This window comes from Epinephelus lanceolatus, chromosome 18, assembly GCF_041903045.1.
Source record: "Epinephelus lanceolatus isolate andai-2023 chromosome 18, ASM4190304v1, whole genome shotgun sequence".
NCBI classification, from domain to species: domain Eukaryota; kingdom Metazoa; phylum Chordata; class Actinopteri; order Perciformes; family Serranidae; genus Epinephelus; species Epinephelus lanceolatus.
In genome coordinates, this window is record NC_135751.1 from 13,557,583 (window position 1) to 13,571,573 (window position 13,991).

The 13,991-nt window shown below is 42.8% G+C and overlaps 1 protein-coding gene across 1 annotated transcript in view; it reads right to left on the reverse strand.

Annotated features, from left to right (window-relative positions):
* Positions 1-9,526, reverse strand: part of shank1 (SH3 and multiple ankyrin repeat domains 1) — a 99,165-nt gene extending 89,639 nt beyond the window's left edge. Inside the window, exon 1 of the mRNA XM_033644369.2 lies at positions 8,931-9,526. The gene's annotated coding sequence lies outside the window, so the exon portion shown is untranslated. The remainder of the gene's footprint in view (positions 1-8,930) is intronic.
* Between the last annotated feature and the right edge of the window lie 4,465 nt (positions 9,527-13,991).

Consider the following 13,991-nt stretch of genomic DNA (forward strand, 5'->3'; position numbering starts at 1 on the left):
TAGTCACTTAGACACCAAATCACTGGAAAATAGGGTCCAAGTTGAAAAATACTGAAGTAACCTTTTAAGTAAAGGATGCGAGTTCTTCTTTCAAGACTAATCACAGAGCTGAGGTTACACACGTCATGGGACGGTACAGTTGTTGTTGCATGATATCACTGTTCTTTATTGCTTTACATCCCTGCTGTCTTGCACAAAAAGTAGGTTCACCTCCATGTCTTCCATTCCAATAATCCACTGGGACTGGGCCACTTTGGATGTGCGACTGTCATCTGTGTTTCTTGTTATCTGCCTTTAAGTGACAGATAAGTAACAAAAGAAGCCGAGGAGCCGAACGACTGTGAGCCACAGATTCAATCAGACTTCACAAAGTCCAACCGCAGAGGGGGGGAAGCCATTACATGTTCACAGTTTTAATCTATGCTATGTAGGCCAATCAATATGGCTTCACATCAAACGTCTCAAAAGGCTATATCTCCTTTGCCTCTATCCACGTGTTCCTCCCTCCATTTCTCCTCCTCTGATAAACACCTGAACTTTGCAGAGATCAGAGGATGTGTTACATTGTGTGTAAATTTATGCACACTGTAAGTCTGAACATGCAATTGTGTCTGTGCACATGCCATCAGATCCCCCCTTCTGTCAGCCAATTTCACATCCAGCACTGCCTACCATGAGGGAACTCACACTGTCTGATGTCCAGGCGAGCTGGCAGGATGTACTGTATCTCATATATCACCTCCCATTCACGCTGCCACAGCCCCCTTCTACTGTTACTATAAATACTGCCAGCTGTGCTTCCATTATTAATGCAGCAAGACACCCAAATCTTCCCTGGCCTGAACATCGCCAATTCATCATCTCGCATAAACTTTAAAACACCCACTGCTGCCTACTGCTGGTGCAAAGTGACACACATAAACAGGCAGATAAGGTGCATGCTCATACACCAACACACACTTCTGTCCATGACAAGTTCATTGGTGGAGGAGGAGGCAAGCAGAGAGGGAGAATCAGCATGAAAACCAAAAATAACACATTGCATCCTGATGACAGATCGGTTGCTGTTTGAAAAAGAATATGGAAGCAGAGGACTGCAGCTCAGCGGAGGTGAATTGAATTAGGCCTCGTTCTTTTTTTTTTTCTTTTTGCTGAGATGCACAAACAAATTGAGACGCAATACTGTTTTTTTAATGAGAATGCAGAGAGAGGGAAAGAAGAAACCATAAATTGTTTTTGTAATGTCAAAGCTAATTGCTACATTAGAAAATGTAGAGTCAAAAGCTAATCCCCGCAGACTGCATTTTCCATCAGCTGCAGCTGTTTCCCAACAGGGTTTGCTCTGTGACAAAAACAAAGAAATGCAGCGCGACACCTTTCAATCACAAGCAGCAAACCTGACACCAATTTGAGTTTCACAAAGCGCCGAGTCACACACAGTGACAGTAACATCAGCAGAAATCACAACAACACCACAAAGGTCCTGGACTGAACCGACAAGCTAGTTGACATCAATTTTAGCATAAGGACCACTTTAACTACTGACTGAAACACTCTGAGATCTTAATATTGATGAAATGATGTGGATCACGACAAAGAGGCTTTGATTTGCAAGAATCTTCATGAATATCTATTTGAAAGTGCCAAAACAGATCACATACTACTCATAAATGATGTAACTTCAATATATGGCACAATGCCTTCTACAGCTTAGACAGATCTGTTTGGTTTGAATCAAATGAGCCTCTCACAGATAAAAGAACATGAAACACTCGCTTTGGTTGGATACTCTTTGAATGCTGCTCACGATCATATCAGCCTGTAGTGCTGCTTTCAAGGCATATGGGAATAACAGTGCGAACAAATACAGGATTTCCAGCATAAAAGGAAGTGTTTATGTTTGAACTCATTTAAGGTCACAAAATAATCAAGAATTGAGCTTTTGTGGAGATTTTAACAGCAAATGAATCATTACATTGCAAATACACCTACCATAGCATTTAAAAATCAGTGATTCAAAGTAAAAATTCTAAGACTAATGGTCTAAATGCACACATTTCCAGGTCGTATTTACCACCTGAAACCAGAAATGAAGAGTGCTTTCAAGTAAGAGGCTCATATCTACTGTCTCTCCCACAGGACTTGCAGCATTAGATTCTGCAGCTGATGCTTATGCTACTGCCTTCAATTCTGCACAAACACACGCGCACACAAATCACACCCCACCCTACACTCTGAACATCATCCCGGGCCAGCACTGCTCCACTGCTGCCATGCATCTGCTGCTGCTAAATATAGCAACTCCACTTTGATGATGCAGCGGTGACTGTGGGGAGAACTCAAAATTCCCACTCTACCACCCCTCTCCGCCTCTCAATGGCGCAATTAGCCCTAATAAACTGAAAGTGAATTCATGATGCATGGAGGAGTCTGGCCAGAGCTCTCTGAGCCCCCCCCCCCGCCTTGCCTCTAATTACCATGAATGGTCTTTGCAACGGGACAGATGTGATCTGTTTGTGAGGAGATGAGAAAGGAGAAAAGGGGACATAGCAACATAGCATTAGAGATAAACGGCAGAGATGCAATGAGAAAGCGTGTGTGTGTGTGTGTGTGTGTGTGTGTGTGTGTGTGTGTGAGAGAGAGAGATGGTAATGGGAGGGGATATCCCCTTGGGAACCAAAGCCTGGCTGGGCATCGTTTCCTCTGGGACAAAATACACACACTTATGGATGTACACAACTAAAACACTTAAAGGGGAGGATTCATATCTGTGCTCTTTTAGCAAGTACACTGAAAAAAACATGTCATCCACCACAAAAAACACAACTTTCTTTGATTAAGTAAGTTGCAGTGTTTCCCTTTGATCATTTGGAGTAATTTGGAAATTGGCTTAAGAATAAAATGTCTGTTCTACTTCATGTGATCCCATATATATCATTTTGTGTCATTTTGTTCTGTTAGTAGCATTAGAGTTGTATTGATTTGTGAACTTATGGGGCTGATCTCATAACAATATTGACAGAAAGACTTTCACGTCAGTGACCTGGACCCAGATCCCAGTGTGCTTGACCATAAAGTTCACTTTGTTTGATTAGTGTGAACACTTTGTATTGTACCCGGGCACGGTTTGTCGATCCATGCTCAAGTCCACTTGAAAAGGTGGTTTCGAGCAGTTTATGTGTACTTGGGTAAGGTTTGCATCAGGTGTAAAAAGCAACTGTATTCAAACACAGACGTGGACTGCTATTAGTCCTATTACTATTATTAGTGCTGGCACTATTAGTATTAGTAGTTAACACAAGTAGCAGTTGGTAAGAGTTGCAAAAGCATTTTTCAACGCCCTGGGCTTCTCCAAAATCTACACACCCACTGGTCTCATCCTCTGAACTGCACGGCCATGGGTGATAAAGTAGGAAGGCAGGTGAGAGGGTCGTTCTTGAATTTGTCTCCAAAATATAAACCATAGTAGGCATACTGTGAAGGTTGACTTTATTGTACAGGCTTGGAATCTTGCAATTCGTGCTCTTCTACGCTGCACTGACAACATAAATAGCTGTTCAGTAGATGATGACACAAGTATACCCAGGATGGAACATACTGATGTGAAAGCTAAGCGGTGGGGGAGTAGAGAAGAGCAGCAATCATTCTCCGGCACAGTATGAATCAGTCATAACTGATATGAATATGCCCGTATCCAAAAAACTATATAATATTTAAAATTCTAATTAGCCATGCTACTGACATGGCTCTATGGAAATTAAAGTAGTTTCTCCAGCCAGTCCACCATTTTAGTCCAGACTAAAAACATCATCATCAAATTACTGGGAGGTTTGTCATGAAATTCCCTAACGATGTATGCTTATTGACTTTGGAGATCCCCTGGATTTTTCTCGTGGTTCAGAGTGCCATAACTCCACACTCGTCAGATGGATTGCCATGATACTTGGCACAGACGGTGGGAATTCTAATAACTTTGGTGATCCTCTGATGTTTAGCTCTCTCATAAGGTCATACTTTGACCAAATACCTGCATGAGGAACGACATTTCTTTCCATCAGCCTCAGCTGTCCACCTCTGCCCAGCTATTCAGTGCTAATTAGCAAAAGCTGGAATGCTAACACGTTAAACTAAGATGGTGAACATGGTAAAAATAACTGCTTCACATCAGCATGTAAGCATTGTCTCTGTGGGCATGTTAGCATGCAGACATAAGCATTTAAATCAAAGCACTGCTGTGCATGCGTAAAGCCTCACAGAGGTAATGTGTGGCTGTAGACTCTTTTTCCTGTTTTAAAACAAATACTTTCAATGACCTTTCCTAGATTTGGTTATTACTGTGACCAATACAGGGTAGCATAAGGCAGGATATTTTACAGTAAAACAATTACTAGCAAAGATGACAGTAATAGCTAAACATGTCAGTAAACTTCAGTGGAAATTAAAACATTATGAATAATAACTAATGCAGCAATGACATATTAACCTTAACCCTAAAAACATTGAATTGTAGCATGAAACAGTTCTGTGCTGCAATTTCTATTTGCATATCTGCCAACATACACACACATATCTCTGTGATAAGCCAATATCAAACCATGATACTGGCTATATTGTTTGAGCTCTACTTTGCAGAGAAGTGACAGCCATCACTGCACTATAAAAAGATCAGCGTCTGCAGACACTCCAAGACAATCAAGAGAAGAGTCATCATGATATCAACTGAATTTTACAAGTCTGCTAACCAGGAAGTCGGATTACCGTGGCTGATGGGTGATTTTGTGCTCTCACTCATACAAACACTCTGGAGCTACATTTACTCCTAAACGCACCTCCCTTCGAATCAAAGGCGAAATGTTTTAATGGCATCAACTTTCTACATCACGCCAGGTAGAGAAAAATGCACTGTTGGTAATGACGGCACCTCTGTCTCCCAAACACCCTGACAGCCTATTAACACCAGACAGAACCATCATTCTGGTATGATGAAACAGTTGCAGACACTGAAATGATTAATAGAGACTGAGACAGAGCAGCTCGCTAAGAGATCGAGGTGGATAGAGGTAAACGAAAGAGGAAGAGGACTAAGGAGAAACAAGAGAGAGGACAACGCTGAAGTAGGACAGAGCGCATGGGAGGCCTGTCTGTCCCAGATCAGTCGTCTACCGCCGGCAAGAGAGGGAGACAGAATGAGTGAGATATAGGAAAAAGAAAGAGAAAGGAGTGAGAGAGTAAACGAGATGGCTAAATCTGGAGTTTTGAACTACATCCCCCCTGCCTGAGCAGCGTAGCAAATATTGAAAAGAAAGTTAAGCTCCGCTCCCTGCACTTGGGCAAATATAACAGGAGTATACAGGCGCAAAACCGCAGAGAAAATAAAGCTCTAACAATGGACAAGTTGTCAACATAGCAGCAGGTGAACAGAGGGATAATCAGTCCAAAAGACACAGCATTTACCTCCTGTCTCTCCTTCCCCTGTTGACGATGAGTCTGAATAAACGGTTGGTTAAAATAATCCAATTAATTCCAGTTAATCAACACGTATATTCGTCAAGGCCTGTTTTTCCTCTTCTGGACAGGTAAGCTCTGCCCTAGTGTCCTGATACATTGTCTTTTTTCCCAGCTTTGTTGAATTGAATGAGTGGCGAGAAGAGACTATGGTCCCCTTATCCCCAAAGAGGGAACTGCACAGGTGGAAATGTCAACTGTGTGATGTATCCTCTGTGTCTGTAGTGGAACTAAAGTGTGGCGTTCCATAACACTTTCCAACCAAGAAGGAATTAATGGTATTTTCCTGATAACGTGGGCTGAATGTTAATTCATCTGCTCGGGTGGCAAATCATGGCTGTGTGCTGGACCTTGACTCATTTTGTGCCAGAACAACATCGGAAGTACAAATGACATGACAGTCAGTTAATCAACACTCAACAGCAGCTGCATCGGCCTGTTGAACCAGATCAAGTTCACTTTCACAGGCCAAATTAATTGAGCTCCCAGGGAGTCAAACAAAACAGATCTGGACTCGGCTAAACTGGGACACTGACAGACTCCAGTTTGATGCTGAGTTTCGTCTGGTTCAGCTATCATTCAAAGGCATCAAACAGTGTAACAATCTGACCAGCCTGAGGACTGGCGACATGAAAAGCTCGACGTTCAGCGTCATACTGGGTTACAGTGAAGAATTAGGTTTTATCAAACAAACTAATTCATTGACAGGTTGCCTCTTGATGAGGCACATAAGACGACATAAACCAGGTGTAGACTCCAAAAGTCAAATTTCCTTTCTTACTTTCCACCAGAAAAAAATGTGAGAGAAGTTTTTTCTGGTCAAATGGTAAAAATGATCTGGCTACCTGATGTTGTGCCGCTGTGGTTGACTTCAACTGGATGTCTAAACCATAAGGTAGCCTTTATACTACATTTTGTGAATTTTCCTCCTTGCATAACTGGACTGGCTACTGACGCTGGTAAAATGGTGCAGGATAGGGACGTTCTAAAGGCCTGTAGCAACGAACAAGGTGACGATAACTATGCTCATGTATCATGAAACACAACATGAACTGTTTCATACCCCACAATGGAAATTTAGACAAGAGGTAAACAATGTTGGTCTTGACCCCTTTCACAAAGATGTTGGCATTGTAGATTTTTGCAGGCACAGATACGTTGTTTGTTATCATACCAATGTTTCTCAAGTGACATAGTTCGGATTGTGTATGAGCTGACTGTCATCAAGAGGTGGAGGGGATGGTGGATGGCATGACACCTAGGTAAGACAGCTGTCAAGCCTTTTTTTGTGACCAACAAACAACAAAACTGGTTGCTTTTAAGCTAGACACTGCCACCATATCCATGTATTTTAAGCCAGAACATGATCTTTTCCTTTCATAGCCAAGTGTTTTTTGTGCCTAAACATGACCTCATGAAGCGTAATGCACGATCTATAATAACGCATAAAAGGTTACATATCCGTGGTTTGCAGAAATGTACATTGCCAACATTTATTGTGGCAACTGGATTGCAAAACTGTGTGTTAAAAAGGAATAAATAAAGTTCTCAAAGGTATACAAAAGCAAGACAAGTAAAAAACCCCTGGTAAGGCGGTTCAGTCGATCTTTACTCCAGCCTCCATCAGCAATCTATGCCTTAGAAACTACAAAATGAATGCAGAATAAATGTGAAATTGGTTACACTGCTTTCATACAACGTGTGCAATCTTGTGATTTTTTTTAGGAGCAAGTGAGGCAGCGCTGAAACTGAGCCATGGAGAGCTGATAGCAAAAAGTCAGCGTTTAGCGACTGCTTGACATCAGTATATGATGAGTGTGTTTCAACTTAGAGCACCACTCAAAGCAAAGACTGACTCATGCATCTGTACCAATGCTTAACAGAGTAATCACTACACATTGTCAAAAGCACTTCACTTTTATACATCAATACAGACTCTACGCTTCTCCAAATCTACCATTAATGAACTGATGGTGGCATTAGAAGTTTCCACTGCTACAAATTGCCCTCATGGTGTGTAATGCTGGCTGTCTTCTCTCATGATCCGCTCTGCCATCCTCTACCTCCATGTCCCTGAGGTGACACATCACATACAGAGCATGAATAGCATGTGTGAGTTACTATGACTGTGTGTGTGGGCGATGTGCCCGCCGTATGCCATTGTCCAAGCCTCTGTGAAACCAAAACTGAACACACAGCCATGTCTTCTGCGCTCAAACGCCTCCGACAAGTTATTCGCAGTTTAACTTTCAATTCTGCCACATTATACTGAAACCCTCTTAGCCGCTCCGTGCAACACTCTGAAATACAGAAGCAGCTTGTGTGCAATTATATGTGCCCTGTAAAGTGACCCGCCGTCACCTTCTTGAGGGCTGTGTTCAGTGGAGACAAAGGCGTCTATAGATAGACTCAACTCAGGTGGCGAAATAATGACAGGGGCAAAGCAAACACATGTTCCCTGCTGGCAGGGTGACCCCTTTCTTGTAGAGGCAGCCGCTCAAGTGAGAAGACAGCAGTTTGAACATCCGCTATGAAATTCATCTGCTGTTTTAATGCATGGCAAAACATTTACTCTATGTGCTCCTGAGCGCATCAGTCCACACAGTTTTAACGCTGAGGTGCATCTGTGTCCATGTTCATCCATCCATGCCTTGCCTTACATGCTACAGTCAATATGTCAGGGAAGCCAAAGTGTGATTTAGTGGGTGATTTTATGCACTAGTTAGCTGTTTAATATGAGCTGTGCACCAGATCATCAGTAACCCTTGGCTTGCATGGAAATGTATGTGGGAGGGATTATCAGTTTGACATGCTAAATCCAAGAGCTCATATCTCTCATACCTGTATCTGTTTTTATTGATGGTGCTACATACATTGTCTGCTTCTGTCATGCCACATCTACAAATCTGTGTCCCTCCACTGCTACCTCCTGCTCTTTTTATTTACCCACTTCCTCTCTTGTCCCCTCTTCTGTTGTCTCTCTGTAAACCCCAGGTTGAGTATTTATCTTCTGGCATCAAGGAGTAATCCACTGCCAAACACTGCTTGGTTTGCCTTCCTTGTGTCTGTGCGTCCCCTCAGCGGATCCATTCAAAGATCCATTTGCTTTTCTTGCTTTTTTTTCATTTCAAGTGTTTATTCTGTGCAATTGCTGCAGATCTTAACCTTAATAACGCTGGGATTTTCCTGCCATTTGAGAGAGGAGTTCATGTGTTACATCAATGCAGTAAACTTGAACATGCAAACCCCCCCCACCCCCCCACCTCCTGCTGCACACACACATACACCCTTTTGACTCCAACGCTATCCCTCCACAAACATATAATCATATTCTCCACTGCTTTGCCATGCAACCCCCCTCCATCTTCATGCATGTCTCCGTGAGAGAAAACAGAAAAAGCAGAAAAGACAGAAAACATTCTTACTGTCTTCTACAATCCCTGATGAAATACAGAAATCCCTCCTCTGGAAAAAAGGGACAGAAGTAGAAAAGAGAGGAGGAGGGGAGGGGGGAGCCCAGCGGTTGCCAGTTGCAGAGGAATAAGGAGTGAGGAGGGGCGAGCAGGAAGATGATGAAAAAGACTGTGGTTAAAGGGGGTAGAAAAAAGAAAAAGAAAAGAAAAGACAATCACTGCTGCAACAATGAAGACCCTCCTCCTCCTCCACAGCCGCTGCCGCCGCCGCCACGAGAAATTACAAGGTGTCCGGCGTGCTGCTGTACGCTGAGGGATGGAGCATTATCCTCGGCTCCCAGCCCGTCCTCCAGCAGCAGCAGCTCTGTAGTAACACTTCTATCCGCTCAGTCCGGCAAGCTCCCCATCCCTCGCTCGCTATCCTCCCCTCCTCCCTCCCTTCAGCATGTTCACATCCCTCTCTCTCTTCTCTCTCTCTTCTTACACTGGTTGGTTGCTTTCTCTCCCTCACCCCCTCCCATACCTCTCTCTCTCTCTCTCTCTCTCTCTCTCTCTCTCTCTCTCTCTCTCTGTCTTTTGCCCCCCCTCCTCCTCCTCCTCCTCCCTCCATCTCTCTCCTCCATCATTACCCGGATACAGGGCATACCCCTCCCTCCCTTTATCTCTCTCCCTCTCTGTGTGTCTTTGATGTTTTGGAGTTAGACTCTTAGCTGTGAAAAACTCTGTTTTTTTTCCCCGTCTCACAGAGCTGAAAGCACCATAGAACACAGTGGGATCCACCCAACGGTGCGGAGATACACACACCAAGCACACACACACACATAAAAGATTATCCAATAATTACCACGCAATATCAACAACAAAACCACACTCATCAATTAGAGCAAAATTTATCATTTTTAAGGGATTCTTTCTATAATCCAACGATTATATCCAAATCAAAGATACAGAGCAGCGCAATCTGCAGCAGTGCAGCCAATATGTGTATTCTCTCTCTGTCTCACACACACACACACACACACACACACACACACACACACACACAGAAATATGAATTAGGAATGAAAGAGATGTGTATAAGAGGATGAGGGAAGCCACTGCTGCAATGCTTATTACCATACGTAGAGGGGGTTGATGGAGGAGAGGACTGTGGGTGGAGAGGGAGCCTTCTACTGACGAGCTGAACTGAATAGCAAGTAGAAATCAACTCCATTATACCAATCAGTGATGAGTGAAGCATGTCAAAGTCGCCTCGTGGCTTTGATGAGCTAACACCCCTTTAATAGATGGGGGTGAAGAGGAAAGTGGGGCTGGGGGGGGGGGTCATCGTGGTTGTGCATAGAAACAGAGACATGTTTTTCAGCAGTCAGATCACTATAACGTCTGTGCTGCCTTGTTAGTCAAAAGCTCATGTGGATATTCAAGTGAGATCCCAGAGCCCCAGACCTACCCCCTAAAAAAACATCTGTTGGATCAATTCCCCCGACAGGAAACCGTCTGGTTACAGTTGATGTTGACGACTGCTGTGCTGCATGTCAAACGTTGATGAAATATTACTGGTTCCGAATCCAGCAATGAATCTAACAGGGCAAGCTCTCCTGCATCAGGCTGTTTCACACTCTTACATTATGAAAATATTATTATTAGACTCTGAAAAATGGCTCCTCTAACACAAACCTTTTTGGATTCATTTTCCCTGTCTCAGTGTGCATTCTGATCAGCATTTCTTTCACACCTTGCCTTATTTTCCCGACATCCAAAATTGTTTACATGATTTTTATTCTGCTGAAACCTTTTCCAGAATTGTGCTGGTGTACTTCATCATGCAGGTCATCCCATAGCTGTGATACAGCAGTTACATTTTCCCTGTTTGTGTATTCCTCTCTCCTCTAACAAAACAATATTTCTAGGGAGTCTAATATCTACTGAATCTTGTACTATGGTGCTGTTTTATTTGTTTTCACACCATTTGTCATGTTGCATTTTTTATTTTCCTAACAAAGACTGTTGGATTGAAATGTTGCCTTTAAGTCTAATAAACGTGCACAAGCTATAATTCAGTGGGCTGATATTATTAGGGCTGCAGCTGACAATTTGATCTTTACTGATTTATCTGACAATATTTTTTTTTTGATAAATAGATTTAATGTTTGGTCTATGAACATTAGAAGAATGACAAATGTCCAGCAGTGTCAAATTTACTACAGGCCTCAGTATTCAATTCTCTAAAAGAAAAAAACAAACTACAGAAATGTCACAATCTAACAGCTGGAACATTAAACATTATACCGTACTGCATGTTTTACATGATAAAGGAGTTCTATGTGACATTCAGAGCATTAATACAGCTGCTAACAATTGTCTGATATGTACAGATATAGTGGAGTAATGGCATCCTGAGCAGAGAATGAAGTAACAGTACCTCTGTGCATGTTGAAATCCGAGCTTCTCTGTTTTTTTGTTGTTTTCCAGCAGCTCATGTTAGTACATGTGTGCATCCCACTGGCTATCACCGCCACTCTGCAGTTACTGCTGTTATCACTGATATTGGGACAGCAATGCTGCAGAAGTTCAGGTTCCCCCTGGTTAACAAGTTAGCCCTGCCAGCACTGTAAAAAAAAACCCAACAACAACAACATTCGGCCACAGGGGGAGCCACAGCAATCGGTCGCATTTTAGCCATTTTTAAGCAGTTTTCTGTTGTTAGAGCGCCACCCAGTTGCCAATTAGAGTTTCTCCAGTCACCTTGAGGCGTCCTGTTCTACATATCTACCAAGTTTAGTAAAAATCAATATGCCGGTTAGGCCTACATAAGAAATTAGCTCTCTAGTGCCCCCATTTTGTTTGATCCTCAGATTATGTGTGGTCATATGCCTACAAAGTTGCGTGGTGATCGGTGAAACCCTTGAGATGTGATACACCTTTATGTGGTGAGCCATGCCCTCCGCAATATTCATTGCCTTATAGAAGCTCAGTTTTAGTACGTTTTCCAACTTTTGCCAAGAGGGAACTTTAGATATTGGTCCCTAGATTATGTTCACCTAGTTTCATGCAGATCGGTCAAACTTCCTAGGAAGGAGCTTCCTAAATCGGTTTTAAGTGTTTTTCATAAAATTCGATATCTATATACTGGGAAGTTATGGGTTCTTGGGGCAAATGTGTTCTTCATGAGGAGAGGCATCTCTGTGCAAAGTTTCATGTCTCTATGACATATGGGGCATGAGATAAGCCCATTCAAAGTTTGCAATTTCAATCGGTTGCGCCCCCCTTTGGCCAATTGATGTAATATTTGCATCCTCCCATGACCCTCTACCACTGTGCCAAATTTCACATGGATTGACCAAGTCAGTGAGGAGAAAAATGTGGAACAGACACACAGACACACCTAGAGACAGAGTTTTCCTCATTATATAGTAAGATTTAAATCTATACCTTTGCCTCAATTAGCATGCAAATTAGTCCTGCCCTTTAGCCACCGTCCTGCAGCTCAAGCATAACTGCTCACCTCAAACGGTAACAGATAATATTAGCTTTTGGCTTGACTATGTTAGCAAACAGCTAATAATGTGTTGCTAATATCAAGTTGGAGTGAAAGTGAAACCTAACTTGCAAAACACCAACAGTAGCTTCACCTGCTTCTCCTCTGATAGCCTTTGTTTCACAAGTTGACGCGATTGGTTCCTTGAGTTTGTGAAGCAACAAACCCTGGAAGTCTGAATCCGTGTTTTTGTCATTGGTATACTGCAGTTCCAAGGCAAAAATGCTCAGCCATGATGTTGACTGCTTAGTTTGTTCATGATATGTCTTGTAGCATATATAAACACCATATGGACATGTTCATAAGGTTAAAAACTTGATATCACTGGGAGGGGTCTTGAACTTGAGTGAAGCAAATGCCATGCCATGGAATCATATCACAGGCATGGTGAGGCAGTCTGTGCTTCAAAGCAAAGGTCAGGGTGACAGGCAAACCCTGACATCTCAGCTCTTGAAGTGGTCCTAATAACTATAAACATTACCAGCCTTCACTGTATTTTCACTCATTAGCATTACATCCATTAGCTCCAAGCTTTGCATTCAGAAACTGATGTGAATGAAATGAAACCTTGCACAGCGGGGGCTGTCCACCTCTTCACTCAGCCGGTGACTCATGCAGAGGTAACTTTCTCACACAGTATTAAAAGTATTACACCATCTGATCTATTGGTTTCTTTAAATTAGGTTTGCACTGAATAGTCAGCCTGCAACTGCCAGTGCTGCTGCTTTGACTGATTGAGTCCGTATGTATCAGAGGGAGTGTTTAACAGGTTTTGTTCATCAGACTCAAGCTGGACCGACACTGTTAATTGGATGAGAGTAAGCAAGCGGTTGCAGTAAGCTAAAAAGGATTGCTGTGCTTCATCAAAACCACACAAGCGACTGTGGCTTGTACATGAAGAGGAGGGAGTTGCCTTAATAGCAGACAGTCAGACTTAATAAAGAAAGATAGCCATAATAATGATAAGAACAATATCCCTGCTTGTGCAGCTGACGTGTTTATTCAGCCCCCTCTGTCACACACACAGGGTTTTGTTACAGTCATAATTTACACTAATGCACTGACACCTCAGCCAGTAGCCAGTCATTTGCAGCCTCTGCCACTTGTCACCTGGGAAATAATGTGCATTGCCAGTGCACCTTTCTAAAGCTCTCCTCTGAATGTGTTTCCTCTCTCCTCCCAGACTAAGATTGTGTCTCAGGGTTACAGAACGTTTGTGTTTCTTTGCTCCTCCACCGCAAGGGCGACTGCTCTACTGCTGCTGACAGTGGTTCAACCACTCCAGAACAAAATCCAACAGCAACTCAACACTGTCAGCCATTTCACAGGGCTGCTGCTGCTGATGCCGTGCAGCGCTCACATGACAGATTATAATCCCCAGAGTCCTGAATATGAGGAACATGGAGGCAAGTGGCTACATACATACATGTAGTTAGAGTTTAATGGAATTGTGATGTACACAAGACGAGGAGAGAGTAGGGTGGTGATTTAATGAATTAAATATGTGGAAAACCAGTGCAGCTGAAAAAATATTT